Source organism: Balaenoptera borealis (genome assembly GCF_965194805.1).
Source record: "Balaenoptera borealis genome assembly, chromosome: 14".
Taxonomy (NCBI): Eukaryota; Metazoa; Chordata; class Mammalia; order Artiodactyla; family Balaenopteridae; genus Balaenoptera; species Balaenoptera borealis.
Genome location: NC_138875.1, coordinates 39,332,563 through 39,348,316, shown reverse-complemented (window position 1 = coordinate 39,348,316; position 15,754 = coordinate 39,332,563). Strand labels below are relative to the sequence as shown.

Genomic DNA, 15,754 nt, shown 5'->3' with positions numbered 1-15,754 from the left:
CAGCTTGATGAGCTGAGGCCCAGAAGGAGAAGCCAGGCATTGGGGTGGTTAAAGGAACGGCTGCTGGGCCTCCTCCTGGGCAGCTGTGGCCCTCATCGGCGACCGAGCAGAGGCCCCTGCCCTGGCTTTACACACCCTGTGAAGTGCAGGGCTGACCCCCCAGTGGTACCAGAAATGTGGCCCAGAGGCCAGGCTAAGTGAGACCAGAGGGTCCAGGACTTGGGGGAACTGAGGCAGGAATGGCAGGAATGCAGAGGGAGACCCTGGGTGCAGAGGCCACACAGCACGGAAGTGTGAAAAGATCCGGGGGGAGCTGCAACTTGCATCAGAGGCCAGATGAGGGTCCTGGTCTCCTGGGGACCCCGGCTTCCTTGTCTGTAAAATCCCGGCCAGAGCAGCAAACTTCCCAGGAATGAAGAAGGCAGACTCAGAGTTCTGGATTTTAATCCGGCTTCTACCTGTTCTTCCCTCAACCTGAAGGCCCAGGTGGACAAGGTAGAGCCCCCAGTTCCTGGCAGGCCTCCGGGACCTGCTACCCTCAGTTTTTCCCTAAGTGTCCAAGGGCACCTGCTCTTTTCCCGGACTGGCCTGGGGACAGAGGGAAGGACAGGAGAGGAAGATGGGCTGCCGGACCTCAGCGACACCCAGCTTGGGACACAGGGACACGGAGGAAGCCAAGAAAGGTGGCATGCCACCCAGTGACCCAGCTTCTGAATGCAGAGGCCTGGGGAAGCCAGCAACAGCATGGGCGAGCAGGGGACCATCATGGAGGCAGGCATGCCCCCGGGGGGCCTTGACAGAGGGTTGAGGAAGGAGCGGGGATGTCATTCCTAGTGGCTGGAGTGAGCGTGCTCTGTGTGGGGACCCACGGGGCAGGGGCCATTTGCAGTGAGATGGTACCCCAGTGTTGGCCAGCACGGGCTAGCCCAGCCTTGCTCTCTCCTCCCTTCCGCTCTCCTTCTTTTCTTTCCTCCATCACCAGGTGTCTGTCCCGGCCAACCTGGGGTGGAGAGGGGCCAAGCTGGGGTGGCGGGGTAGGAAGGGGGGAGATGCACAGGGCTTAGCGGGCGGGCGGCAGTAGCCATCAAGTTTCTGCATCCCCCGCGGTTTCAGCAGCACAGGCCGCCTCTGCCTCCCAGGACCAGTTCCCCCTTGAACCGCGGGCCACAGCACTGCCTGTTTTCGTCCGCGGGTCTATATATAGCGATGGAGATGCACACTCTGGAATTGGATTTGATGTAGCCCTCTGGACTCAAGCTAACTTTTGGGGAGTAGTTTTCCTGGGAGCCTGCCAGTCCAATTCCTCCCTCATGAACACTAATTACTGCACAGACCTTCTCCATGAAATCGGTGCTGAAGCCATTTCCATCCAGGCGGCTCTCCAAGACGAAATTTTTCTACTGGGAACCGACAGCCGCAAATAAACCTACCATCTACTTAGCAACGGAGAGCAAGAGCGGGTGGGAGACGGGGAGGGAGGGGGACGCGCAGAGAGTGGGAGGGAGGGAGGGAGGGCTCAGAGGAGAGGGCTCGGCTTCTTTTCTTCCTTCTGTTCTTTATTTTTCAGAAAGGGTGTAATCAGCGCTCTGGCGAAAGGTGGCACAGGGAGTCTCGGAAGACAGCGCGGTGGCCCAGGAGGAGGAGCCAGGCCACCTACATGGCCAGTACCTGCTCTTGGCTGCCCGAGCCTGGCCAGGGCCCTCACTGGACTGCTGTGCACTGCAGTGAGAGAACTCCACCGCCCCCACCCCCCCGCCTCTCCAGGGTTTATTCACTCCTTCCCCACCCTAGCCTCCCTCATACTCCCACAGGTCTGGCCCTTGCCTAGCTCCCTTGGCCTCGCCTCACCGAGGACAGCTTCCTTCCACATCTCGGCCTGATGAGTTCCCACTCATCAGCCAGGGCCTGGGTACCATCCCACCTCTACCAGGCCGAGCCTCCCTGACCCTGTTAGGTAGCACCAATACCCCCATTCTGAACTCCAGAGGCTTGTGCCAGGCACCCAGCAATGGGGTCTATTCTTCTCTCTGCCCCCTTGAAGTCTGCGCATCGGCTGCCAGGGAAGGGGTAGGCACCAGAGTTGCGGGGGGGAGCCTTAAAAAGCCAGGTCCTGCCCGGTGCATCACCACACCCCTGAGATGCAGATGCCTTCTCTTCAATTTCACCTAAGACAAGCCTGAGCTCAGAGAGGTCAGGGAAGATGTTCATGGTCGCCTAGGAAGAGGCAGGGCTGGGATCTTAGGACCACTGGCCATTTGCCAGGTCCCCACACTCCAGCCAATAAAGCCAGGGAGGCCCTCAGAGCCTGCTGGGGGTCATGACACTCTGTACCAACCTGGCCGCGTCAGCAGAAATGCTGCTCCCTGCCTTGCTAGAGCTCCCTCTGCGTCCTGTGCCCAGGGACACACCACGCCAGGACCCCAGTCCACAAGTCACCTTTCCCAGATCCCTTAACTTCTGTTTTCTGAGACCCAGAGCCCAGAATAGGGCACTCCCCAAAAGTCACTTATGCCACCAAGACTTGGTGAGTCCCTTCACCTCTCTGGGTCTCAGTTTCTCCATCCATCAAATGGGCACTATGATTCCTGCCCTAGCTCCCTTACCTAGGTGGGTGGTGTGGGCATCACTGGAGATGGCAGTAGTGCTACTAGGATGCTGGTCGTCTCCCTCAAGGCCCCTGTTCCATGCGCCCGGCTTCATGCTCACCCTGGACTCTCCTGTCCCTGCCCGCCCATCCAGGGTGGATGAGTGAGGTCAGAGCTCAGCCCTCTTCTCCAGCGGAAGCCACGATAGAGAACTCCCACTGGGGGGTGAGAAGGGGAGAGGAGCCCCCGGAAGAGCTCTCTCTTAAAAGAGCCCTGGGCTGGAAATCATGAAAGTGGGTTGATGCCCGGGGCCTTATTTGTAAGGAGGGCAGTGGAGCCAGATGAGGTGATCTGCACAGCCCTTCCCTTGCAGGTGTCGAGAGTTGGTGAAGGATGGGGCTCGCACACCACGTGGCTCTACCACCTTAGCTGTGTGGTGTGGGGCAGGCTTCTTAGCCACTGTCTCCCTCAGTTTCTCACCTGTAGAATGGGAGACTAATGCTCACTGGGTTGCTAAAGCCTGAATGAGAACATGTGTGCCTGGTGCCGGGTCAGGGCACTGGCCCGTGTCAGCCTGTAGTCCGTAGGCCGTATAGTCCTGGCCAGTGATGAAGCACCTTCCCGGTGAGTACTGTGCACGCATTTCCTCACTTAGTCCACTGGTTCTGCTTTCAGTGTGTGTGTGTGTGTGCGCGCGTGCACATGTGTGTGTGTTTGTGTGTGTGTGTGTGTGCACGTGTGTGTGTGTGTGTGTGTGTGTGTGTGTGTGTGTGTGTGTGTGTGTGTTTGTGTGTGGAAAATGCGGAGTCCCAGAGGCGGGACCAGAGAGGTGCGTGGAAGTGTGGTTGTCACTCGGCATCTACAGAGCGGGTCCCAGCTCCTAGCATCTGGCTGCTGTGAGGGGCCTCCTCAGAGGACGGGCCTGAACTACCAGGGACACTGGTCATCACCACAGCTGGGATCCCCAGGAGCGGCCATCCTCAGGCAGCCAAGAGCCACCAGGCTGAGCCTGATGAGGTGAGGGAGGGTCTGGGGGGTTTCTGGTCAAGGAGAGGAGGGAGCCAGCTGTCCTAGCAGGAAGTGGGATCCTCTCACTAGTTTCAGTCTGAGTGGCTTCACCTGGCTGAGACCCTTGAGGCTGATGACAGGCCAGCCAGGCCGACGACCCCCAGCACCAGGGAAGCAGTCTGGGGTCCACATACCCTTCCTTTCAACAGCTCTTATATTTTCTGGTTTTGCCTCCCCACTTAGATTCCTGGTTTATCTTCTTTAGTAAAATTCTAACCTCCCTTCATCAGAGCTAAGGTGAAAGGGACACACCCATCACGGTGGCTTTCCTGAGGTAGGCGTGGCAGTGGGCACATCTGTCCTGGATGGAGCTCAGGCAGAGTGGGCTTTTGGGGGCCAGGTGGGGATGACTGTGGAACCAAGCCCTTTCCACCTAAGGTAAGTGCTCTCTTCCCAGGGAAGCACCGCCAGGGAGCATCCTTGGGGAAAAAGAGAACCCCAGAAGCAGGCAAGGAAGCAGGGCAGTTAGACATATCGGCTTTGGCATCAGACAGATCTGGGTTCCTGTCTGAGCTCTACCATTTCTTGGCTGTGTGATCTCGGGTGAGTTCCTTAACCTCTCTGAGCCCCACTTTCCAAATTGTACAATGGAATTGATACAGGCCTGTTCTGACACATGTGAAGCTCCCAGTGCAGTGCCAGGCCCCACATGTGTCCCTTTTGTGATGCCATTGAGCAAGGGTATCCTCTGGATATTGCAGCCCTCCCTGAGCTGCCCTGGGACATACCTGGGACAGTAGAGTGGTGGCCTTGGCCCCATTGGTAGATGTTCCCTCCCTGGCTGTGGGCCCGATGTGCCTTCCAAAACTTCAGCCCGTATCTGTCTCCCCCTCTCCTGCCCACCCCAATGCCGCCCCCCTCTTCTTTCAGAATTCTCCATTCCTTCTCTCAGGCAGGCAGCTGAGCAGAAAAACAAATCAAAGTTGCCTGCATGTCTTGGAGCCTGCAATGCTCCCGCGAAGCGATCCCTTGCTTCCCATTACCCACCCCAATAACTCTTGTATATGGAGTGTGAAATAATTAGCAGTGGCAAAAATAATTTAGGAAACAAGAAGAAACTAATTGTATGAGCTTGTTTGGAGAAAACACAGCCAACCAAAAAACCCACTGTGTAGGGAAGTATGGACAGACAGACCAGTTCCCCCGAGGTCAAGCCCATGGCTGGCTCATCAGAGGGGTCCATTACAAGGCCCTCTCTCAGGACCAGCTTCCTCCACCAGGATCCTCCAAGAAGGGCCCACTCGTGCTGTAGCCAGGACAAGCCATCCTCATGGGCCCAAGGGTGACTTCGCAGAACACATCTATAACCTTGACTCAGGCCATCCCCTGGAGGCAGGTGGGTGGGGAGGGAGGTCTTGTTGCCGGGAGCAGTCTCATGTGGTCACGTGGGCTTGGCAACCTCCCTGAACTTGAGCTGGGGCCACAGGTGGGCTGCAACGTTCTTGTTCCCTCTCCCACCTGCCTGCCTTCACCACTCAGACTCTCCAGCCCCAACAGACGCCCACTGCACAGTCAGCGTGCAGCGCACATGAACGACACGGAGCTTCCCTGGGAAATGGGCAAAAACATTGGTGCCTCGTATTTTATGGCCCTACTAACTCTGAAAAGTTTGCTTCCTCCTTGAGCACTTTTCCAACACCTGAGTTCCTGCCCATCCTCCACCCCACTGCTCATCACTTTCTGGGAGGTGAAGGGTCAGGCGCCCTAAATTTCCAAGTGACAGATGAAAAGGAGTGAGGAATGGACAGTCTCAAGGTAAGGGAGTGAGGGGCCAGAGAGAAGCAATAATCTGCAGAAGGTCACAGTCACCAGGAAGGCAGCTCTGGGTCTGACCAGGGCTGCCGTTTCTCGCCTCCCCTGCCATGCTGGAGAACTCAAGGCGTCGGCTGGATCCTGGTTGAGCACAGCGGCGGCCACCTCTGCTCCCCTGGGACCCTGCCCAAGGCCCCTGAGACCCCCTCCCCTCATCTGAATGAGAGCTGGGCCCAGACTGGGGAGGAGGCTTCCTCTTCCCTTCACCCCCGCCCCCCCCGAGATGAGCATTTGCATTTGTCTAGAACTGGTCTATAAAGTTATTCCTAATGACAGAAGTCTCAGCTCTCGCCCTGTGAGCTCCTGTCTGCTGTCTCCTCGCTCATCTCCTCTTGTCTGGGCTGTTACGACAACCTCTTAATTTGTCCCTTGGCCTCCAGTGTCTCAGTCTCAGGCCGGCATGGTGATCGTCCTAAAGCCAGCTTCTGATCTGTCACTTCCTTGCCTTGAAAGCTTCTGTGACTTCCTATTTCCTCAAAGATCAGCATATATTTCTCAGCCTTGCCTCCTTGGTGACATTGGTCTCTCTCATCCCCCTTAGTTAGGTCTCGACGTTGGAGGAATTACTTTAAATCTTGGCTCCTTGGTGAGAAGGCAACTGATTGAGAGCCAGCCTGGGTTCATACCTGGTTGTCCCTCCCCTTCCCTGTTTTCACCTGGAATCACAGGGGCTCCCCTGTGGCCCTTAAGCCACAGTGGCCTAGTGTCCATCTCCCAGACACACCACTATCTGCTGGATGTTGCTGCCTGGAGGGCTCGTGGTGCCTTAGGTGTAACCTGTGCAAAGGAGTGGCCATTATTTTGCCCACACCTGGACCTGTTCTCCTGGATCCCAAGTTAGAAACTTGGGAGGGCTGCCTTCTCCTTCATCCTCATGTGCCCCACAGCCATCTCCAAAGTGGATTTCTCCTCTCTATCCTGCCCCTGTTCAGGCCCAGATTTTGTCATCACCTGCTGGGTTTCTCTCCTGCAGCTCCCAGGAGTGGCCACTTCCTCCCCAGTGTCCCTGTGTGGGCCTCACTGGGGCCTCTCCTTTCTCCCACTTCTTTTCCCTGATTAGGCTGAAATCTGGTTCCAAGTTGCCCTGGCAGATGAGACAGAGTGAGCTTGATCAGGGCACCTCAAAAGCCAGACGAAGACATCAGAGGCTTTGGCGCCAATGCAGATTTTGGTTGCTGAGCCAGGGGCGTGGGCTGGAGGGGGTGAGTGCTGTGTGCGCACTGTCAGCCTGGAACCAGCACATGGGATGAGGCAGGGGAAAGCATTTGGAGGCAGGAGGGCGGCTCCCTATAGGCAGGCCCCTTTGGGCCCATTTGCTGTGCTAATTGCCTGACAGAATTACGGGGCAGGTGTCCAGGACTTGGGCTGTGGTCTCATCACACACTTGGCAGCTGAGGTCTTTTGCCGGGTGGGGGTCGGGTGGAGTGGTCCCCTGCTCCTTTCCCCACCTCCTGCTGGGCTGATGGATGGCACTAGGTATGCATAGGTTGGGCATGCCTGTTCACCAGGCTGACAAATGCCACAGGTGCAGCCGCAGGGGACACGAGCCAGCTGCTCCCATCACATCTGCGGTGTGCTGTTCAAGGTCACTCTGTGAGCTCAGGTGGTCTGGTGGGCTGCAGGCTTGGAGCCCCCTCGCTGCCATCGATGGGTCCCTTTAGCTAACCATCTCTTCCTGCCTGGGGAAGCAGAGGTGGGAGGTGGGGAAGGTCCTTTTCCTCGGAGTCAAGCCATCTCAACTGTGCATGTGCCGACGCAAACCCTGAGATTAGAGTCTCTGTGCTCTGGGTGAGAACAGGCATCTCTGCAGTCTGCAGCTCATCTGCCCCTGGGGTCACCTCTCCTGCTGCTGCAACCTGTACTGCACTCTCCTGAGACTTCTGCCTATATTGCTCCTGCCCTGATATTGTCTTCCCAACTCAAAGCCCCATCTTGACTTTTCTGGGATACTAGTCTCCTTCCCTCTGGCAGAGCTTAAGGGATCAGCCATTGAAATGGACTTCAGCTTATCTTTCCCCAACTCACTTATATAAAAATAAATTTGATGGAAGAATGTTATCAATTTCATGTCTTCCCCTCCAGTTAAAAAAAAAATATTAGCACCTGCAACTGTCTTTAGTAGGATCTAGAGGATACTGATTTCACATGGAGTTAAATATTTAGACATTTTGGGCTCTGGAGGGAGCACCATAAAGCTGGGACATCTAGGCACTAAGTGGCCATGTGGGAGAGCCATGTGGTACCTTGGGAAAATCCAGGAAATGGCACAAAAGTTTCTGGCACCTCTCAGACCTTATCTGAACCTTATAGACCTCTATCTGAACCTTAACTTTGTCATCTGTAAAATGGGATAGAACTTATTAGACAGGGTAGCTCCTAGATCAATGAGGGCATGATACACAGTAGGCACATACTAAGTGTTGAGTTAATCTGGATCAAGGTGGAGACCTTGAAACAGACAAGTCAGCTTGGAAATTTACAAAAAATAAGAAGATATTAGTCATATGATCCAGCAATTCCTCTCAGCTATATATTCCACAGAATTGAACACAAGCATTCAAATAAATATTTATACACATATATCCACAGTAACACAATTCTCAACAAACAACCCACATTTGCATCAGCTGATGAATGGATACAAAAACTGTGATATACCATACACTGGAATATTATTCAGCCTGGAAAAAGGAAGGAAATTCTGATCCATCCAATGTGGATGAACTTTGAAAACATTATGCACAGTGAAAAAAGCCAGACAGAAAAGGTCACTTATTTTATGATTCTATTTACATGAAACATCCGGAATATGTAATCCATAGAGACAGAAAGAAGACCAGTGGTTGCCAGGGACCGGGAGGAGGTGGGAATGGGGAGTAACTATTTAATGCATATGGGGTTTCCTTTTGGGGTGATGAAAATGTTTTGGAACTTGATAGAGGTGATGGTTGTACAAAACAGTGATTGTACTAAATGCTGCCCAATTGTACACTTTAAAATGGTTAATGGTTAACTTGATAAAGAAGAAGAAAAGAAATGAAAGCACCAGGGGGAAATTAACACATTAAAGCACACAAGCACTGCCTGCCCTCCCTCCCTTACGAATGAGCAGAATATTCCAGCCTGGGATTCTCAGTGCACACAAGGCATGTCCTTGCCTGAACCTCTCAGAATATTATTTAGGCCCACTGGCCAAACCACTGCAGGGACACTGACTTTCTTCCCCAGAACTGGCATGGGTCCGTCTTTCAAGCATGGCTCCCGGGCACTTGGGGTGCCTCAGCTCTGGGGCTTCACTACTCCTCCAGGCTTCTTTAGTGACCCCAGAAAACTTTCTTCAACCACACATCAAGCTCTGGCCAATGAGGTATTCCCATTTCTGTAGGGGAAATCCTGCATGAGCCCCCCTGCCCTCTGCCTCGAGGATGTCTGAAGCCCCGAGATGAGCTTGATGCTCATGATGGCTCCATACTTAGAGAGTGAGAGTCGGCTTGCCCTTAGCCCTGGCCCAGCTTTCCTGCTGGCCCTGCGGTCTGAGCGGGTAGACTTCACAGTGCCAAGGCCCCTCCCTGTGGGATGGTACCACAGTAACTTCTCCTCCCTGGGCATCTGTTTTCTCTTTGGAAATGTCTTTCTCTCCTTTTCCAGGTGCTCCCACCTGGCCTGTGCACATGTGACCCCTCCCATCACAGCACTGAAACAGCCAGGAAGACATGTGAATGGTCAGAGCAGGCCCTAGGCTGTGCCTGAGAGTGAGTTCGGGGGGGGGGGGGGGTGGGGGTGTGGTGGCCCCTGGGGATGGCTCTGCAAACAGTCCAGCCTCTGGGTCTTTGCCCAAGGGCACCGCTTACCTGCCATCATCCCACCTCCTGGTCACGGAGGGCTCCCCTCTGTGTCCCAGTCCCCAGGCAGTGCTGTTGTGTAAGTATCTGTTGAATGGGTGAATGATGAATAAATAAAGGGGATGGCCTCTTTCAGGAAGTGCTCACCAACCTTCCCCTTCCCTGAAATCCATGTGTTTAGAGCCAGAAGCACAAGCTTCCCTAGTCACTCACTCACCCATCTTTGCAACATGCAAGCAGCAGTTGCCCTTGCAAGCCAGGCACCGTGCTTGGCCTGGTCCCACTCTGTGCTGGCCAGGTGACTGATGCATGAGTCTGGACTCCCTGGGCGCACCAAGCTCCCTGTGAGGGACCAGTCTCCCCACCTCCGGGGGCCCTGCACAGGGCTCTAGCCTATCACTCTCAACCCAAGGGCTTTGCACCCCCATGGTCTCCTCTCAGGACCCAGCTCAGCCTGAGCCTCCCTCAGGGCATGAGGCTTAGACTGCTCACACCACACTTGCTCTCCTCCAACTCGGCCTGGGACCCTCTTGGTCTCACACACCCCTTTGACACATTCATACCCCGTGCACTGCCTCTGACTACCCAGGTGTGGGTCTCCCCAAACTGTGAGCTCCCTCAGGGCAGGAGCACAGATTGCTTCATCCCCGCATTCACCGCAGCACTTAACACTCAATAAATATCTCCAGCTGGTAAAAAAGGAGAGTGGGTCTGTGAGCTAAGTTGCTGGAGTCCTCTTCTCCTCATGGCTCGCTGCCGTTTTTTCCCTTTCTTTCTTTTTTTAACCTGGAGGGAATACAACTTCAGCATCTCCACCCACTTTATAAATACTTTGACAAATGGTTTCCCTGCTGCCATGCTTACCCCAAGCAGGGGCATCTGTCATTTTGGAAGCAACTGTGTATATAGCACTTGCTACCTTTAATGCAGAGTCAGCGGCTGGAGGCGAGGTGGCGGGGAGGGCAGCCAGGCCACTGGAGTTTATCAGGCCCAGAATTTAAAAACTGAAAGAAAGAAAGAGAGAAAGAGAGAAAGAAAGGAAGGAAGGAAGGAACAAAGAAAGAAGGAAGGAAGGAAGGAAAGAAAAAGAAGGAAAGAAAGAAAGAAAAAAAGAAAGAAAGAAAAAGAAGGAAGGAAAGAAAAAGAAAGAAAGAAAGAAAGAAAGACCCTACCCAACTCACAGAGTAATTACCATCTCCTTGGCAACGAAGCAGCAGTCTGGGACCCTGGGCTCCGTCATCCTTCCTGGGTCTGGGAAGGCGAGGGACAGCTGGCAGAGTGTTTCACACCCTCCTGTGGCATTTGGAAGAAGGATTTGTTTTCAAGTAACTCCTCAGCCACCTTTATTGTTTCCCGTTGGTCTCTCAGCTACAGTTCCTACTTTCCAGCCCAGTGTCCTAGGCTGGAAGAGACAGGAAACTATGTGGGAAGCATGGTGAGAGGTACCATCAATAGGACCCACACTCTGGGCCGGCTACCTTACTAGACATTTCCCCACCATCGGAGTTTAGTTCAAGGAGGTCACTGATTCCTCCACCCCCTCATCCTCTCTGATGTTTTCTCAGGAAATGCCCTTCTCCCTGGGAGTCTTACAGAAGGACTTGGCCTTTGGGGCCCGTGGGGTGTGTCCTGTGGGAACAGGGAGCTGGGGTAATGGGAGTTCTAAGGCATGTGTCCCAGAGGCTGGGAGAGGTCTGGTGTGATCTCACTGGCACAGGGACCTGGGCAAAAGTGAAAAAAGTGCCTTCCCCAGAGGTTCAGCAGGAGAGGACGAAACTGCCACCTTCCTCACCACCCACCAACCACTGGACTGGCTGCGTGTGGTCCTGCTGTGGAGACCAGAGATGGAACAAAGGCCTCCCTTCCCTGCCCCAGTATGGATCCCTTCAAGCTCCAAGGGTAAGCGCCAGGCTCCCCTCCTCCAAGAAGCCTTCCCTGGCTGTGCCAGCTCTCACGACCCATCCTTCCCTTCTGCCTGTCAGGCCCTCTCATTCAGGGCCTGTCTGTCATCTGGGAGGTGGGGCAGCCCCACGCACAGGGTGGGAGCAGCCCGGGAACGGGGCCGAGACTTGTCCTTATGGGCTTCTCTGCGGTCACGTGGCTGTTCAGCAAAAGTGTGTCCACGGATAGGCCATGGTGTGGGCTTCCTCCAGTCTCACTCCAAAGAAAGGCTTCCAGAACCATTGGGCAGGGCGAGGGCGTTCTTGCTGAATAGCTTGATTTTCTCTGTTCTTACATTCACCCCAGGCCCTCCTTAACCAGGACCAACCTGCTCTCTCCTGTTTCACCTACTAGGCTATCCTATGCAGCTCTTCTTACTGTTCCTGAGACATACCTGCTCATGCTCACCACCACGTCTGTGCTCACACTGATCCCCGCCCTTGGAATACCCTCCCTAGTCCTCATGCTTATTTTTATCCAACCGGTGCTTTCAGGCCAAGTTCAAATGCCCCCTCGTCTATGGAGTCTCCCTTAGGTGTTCAGGAGCCTTTCCACCCCTTGTCTTGCTACAGCGGCAACAGTCCTAACTAGCTTTCCTGTGTGTCCTCCAACTGGTTCATGAGGCTCTGAGTCTGTCCCTCTCCCTTCCATGCGGGTGGGGTATGTGTGTGTGTAGGTGTATGCCTTCTGACAGGTATGGAATGGGCACCTCTGAGCTCAGCAAACGGAAGAGGTGCTGAGGGCAAGTTTCTGGAAAGATGGTGACATCAATGTGTCTAGTTTATAGCACCTCTTGGTACCTCTGTCTGCATTTTCTGCATCCCAACCCATTGCAAACAGCCAGAGCCCTTATGCTCCCTGGCCCTAGTGTTCAAGGTAGTCTGCTTTTTGCTCGTCTTCCCCTCAACTGAAGGGGTCTTTGACTAAGAGCTGAAAACAAACCCCCCCGCTCCCACTCCCACGCAGGAATAGGATGTTATAACAGGAACCAAAGCTGCCTGTGAAGGTAGCAATGTTTTCTGGTCTCCAGCTGGTTGGGGGGTTAGGGCTTCTCCACAGTGTGGCGCATCATCGACAAACTTTAACTGAGAACCTACTGTATGCATAGCTTTGTGCTAGATGTTGAAGAGAGGGAAAGGGAGCTTTCTCCCTCAGGCATGGTATTGACCTCAGGGAGCTCAGAGTTCACTTGAAGAGCAAGGCTGATGCAAGAACAGACAAATCACATGAGGAATCAGGGAAGTGAAACTAGGTTGGCCACTCATCTGAAACTGACCCACTGGGCCTCAAGCCCAGGCCCAAGGAAGCCCTGTGGTAAATAAACAGATTAAGGAAAGCAAAGGGAATGAGAATTTTAAAAACCTTCCGGTGGTAATAAAATCTGGGGTATAAAATGGGTTAGGAAATTTATTTTTTCAATATATGATTTTTTTTCCTCTCTCCTCTGAAAATCCACATATCTATTTCACTTCAGGTTGGGGCTCCTTTAAATGGTTTTATTAAAAAAATCATTTACTCTGGGCTTTTCAGTTCATCTTTAACTGGACCGGGTGGAAATTAAAAAAAGGATATTTTTAAAATAAATTGTATAAATTATGGCCCTAATTATAAAAGAACTTTTAAAAATGTATCTAAGCAGTACAAGAAAATCTTTTTTTTTTTTTTTTTTAAATGCCCCATTTCCCTGTTCCATTGCAGAAGCATAATTTAGATACTTCTAACAAATTCTCATCCTTTGGAAGAAGCGGGCACTCCAGGTCCATTTGCCTGTGTCTCTTTCTGCGTGCTATTATTATTTGATAACTTTGGGCTTAAATCTGCATGAGAGCCAATTATCTCTCTTTGTCATCCAGCAGGCTTGCTGTTCGGCAGTGGTTTTTACAGTACAGTGAAAGCCTGACAGAGCCTGGAGGAGGCGGATTTGCGGTTTAGATCACACTCGTCTTGCCTCCCCCGTGACTCCCCTTAGTCTTTTTATTCTTTCTGCTTTTCACCATTCTCTGACGCAACAAGTCTTCCTCCGCCCGCCACATGCTTCTCTCTGCCCCCCACGCCCCTCAAACTTCTCCCCAGCCTGACCTCCTTCCTGGAGAATCCCATCCCAGCAAGGGCTTTCTCCCTTCTCCCCATCTCTTGCAGAGTGAGGTTTCCTGCGCAGAACTGGGAGGAACTGGCATTTCTAGGCCCACCCTCCAGTGGGGGCCGGAGCACGAGTCTCTTATCTCCTCAACTAGCGGAGGGACCGGGACCGTAGCATCGGAGGGAGGCTGCAGGGTCGCTCATCGTGGAGTTCACAGTCCGCCTGGGAGACAGAACAGACCCAGCTAAGGACGGAACGAAGGCTGGTGTCGGATCAGAACCTCAGCAGTGAACTGAGCCCCTTACAGGCGGGAGGCTGGGCCTGGCTCAGGCCTGGGATGTTGCTGCTGTCATTCCTCCAGCAAGAAGACAGGCAGAGGTAATGACCACTAAGGACAGACAGAACTTCCAGATGGGGGGGTGGACCTCAGCAGCGCACTGAAAGACTGGACTGGGTGGAGGATAGGAAAGAATTCCAGGGCGGAGGGAGAGCCGGAGCAGAGGTGGGCCCAGACTGGATGAGGGTACGTCATCCCACAGGAAAGCAGGCACTCGGTCCCTGACACCTGGATTGGACTGTGTGCCTGGAGGCACTAGATACACTTTGGTGGAGTGAATGAGTGAATGAATGACGAGGCTATGAAGGGAAAAGGGTGGGGATGCTGGAGATGGATTAGGGGAGTTAGGGTGTGTTAGACCTTTCCTGTTCCAAATGGCAAACTGCCTCTTCCGCTAAAAAAAAAAAAAAAAATTCATTTCCTGACTTCCCATCATCCTAAGCACAGGGCCGCCAGGCTCTGCCTCCTGGTACCCCAGGCCTTCTCCTCGCCTCCCTTCCAGGCCTGCGCACATGCTGTTCCCTCTGATGGGGGGCTCTGCCCCCATCCCCCTGGATCTTTCTTCCACCACTTTTAGACATTACTTCCTCTTGGAATGCCTTCTTCTTTTTTTTTGGCCGCACCAAGCGGCTTGGGGGATCTTAGTTCCGCAACCAAGGATTGAACCCAAGCCCTTGGCGGTGAAAGCTTGGAGTCCTAACTACTGGACTGCCAGGGAATTCCCTGGAATTCCTTCTTGACCCCAAAGTCCAAGTCAGATGCCCGATGACTCCAGTCTTCACTAACTCTTCTATCCCTGTGCTGACCCTAACCTGGTGCCTGGCCAGCAAAGGGAACCTGGGGAAGAAAAAGCCCTGACCATGGCCACAGACTAACCCTTATCTCCAATTGGGCATTCCACACAAAATATAAATGACCCTCAACAGCAGCTAGAATTAACTGCATGTGGACCAGGCATTGCAGTCAGCATTTTATAAAAGCTGAGACGTGGAGTTGGTGAATAACTTACTCAAGGCTAAACACCATAGACATGGCAGAAAGCTGATTTAGAATCCAGGCAGGTCTGGTGCCAAGGCCTTAGCTATTTCCGTTACACTACTGGCCACGAGGGCCTTGGGCTCAGAGAGGGTGGCTCACCCCACAGCTGGCAGGGCGTGGGCGGCGGCCTCCTGCTGCTGCCCTCCTTGGCTGAGATCTTGGTACACCACCTGTTGACCAACTTTCCCTCCCCCGGGAGATGCATTAGGACAATAACATGGCCTATATTGTCTCCATTTGAGACCGCAGAGGCCTGAGAGGCTGTGGGGATTGCGACTTCTCCTTTTGGTACCACACACCCCTCACACGCGTGCGCCAGCACGCACACACACCCCATCCCAGCGTGGGGACTGGTGCGGACAGCTGGTTCTGGAGGCCTCTGTCTCCTACCCAGCCCTGAGCAAGCCATGAAAGCTGTGAGATTGAGTCGCTCCCCGCTTGTCCTGACTGGAAGGCTGGCACTGGCCGGCTGAGTGTCCTGCTCCCTCCCCCCACTCAGGGAGTGTCCAGCAAGGGGCCAGCTGTTTGCGTTTGGGATTCGGGTGCGTGTGTGTTCCTGCTGGAGGGCATACATTTTATTTTTCAAATGAGAGCTTCCTGGGAGGTGATGGGAAACGCCACGGTTTTTGCAGGAGGTGTTTGGGGGAAAGTGCTATTGCTCCCAGAGTGGCTGCCAGGCGGGGGCAGCCTGGGTCCTCCCAGGAGCTGCCCAGTGGAGGTGAGCTCCACCCACCTTCCCCGCCACTCAGCCCACTGCATGGACCATTCCTCAGTCTTTTTGTTGCAGTTTGAGCACAAAAGGTCAAACGTCCAGGAACCCTCTCAGTCCGGGGCAAACCGGGACGGGTGGTAACCCCCCTCTTCCAACACACCCCTCTAACTGTCTCCAGGGTATGGCTCCTCAGCTCGGCTGTGGGCACCCCCTCCCAACCTTCACTCACCTCCCTCAATAGTGGAGTCTGGGGAATGGCTTGTCGTGGGTGCCTGATGGAGCACAGCTCTAGTTCTGGTTGGGGTGTACACTGTGCGGTGACATCGTGCTCTGTGGACC

The 15,754-nt window shown here is 53.9% G+C and overlaps 1 protein-coding gene across 50 annotated transcripts in view; it reads right to left on the bottom strand.

The window, feature by feature from the left end:
• CELF4 (CUGBP Elav-like family member 4) overlaps positions 1–15,754 on the bottom strand; it is a 299,242-nt gene that overhangs the window by 237,074 nt on the left and 46,414 nt on the right. The window lies entirely within an intron of this gene.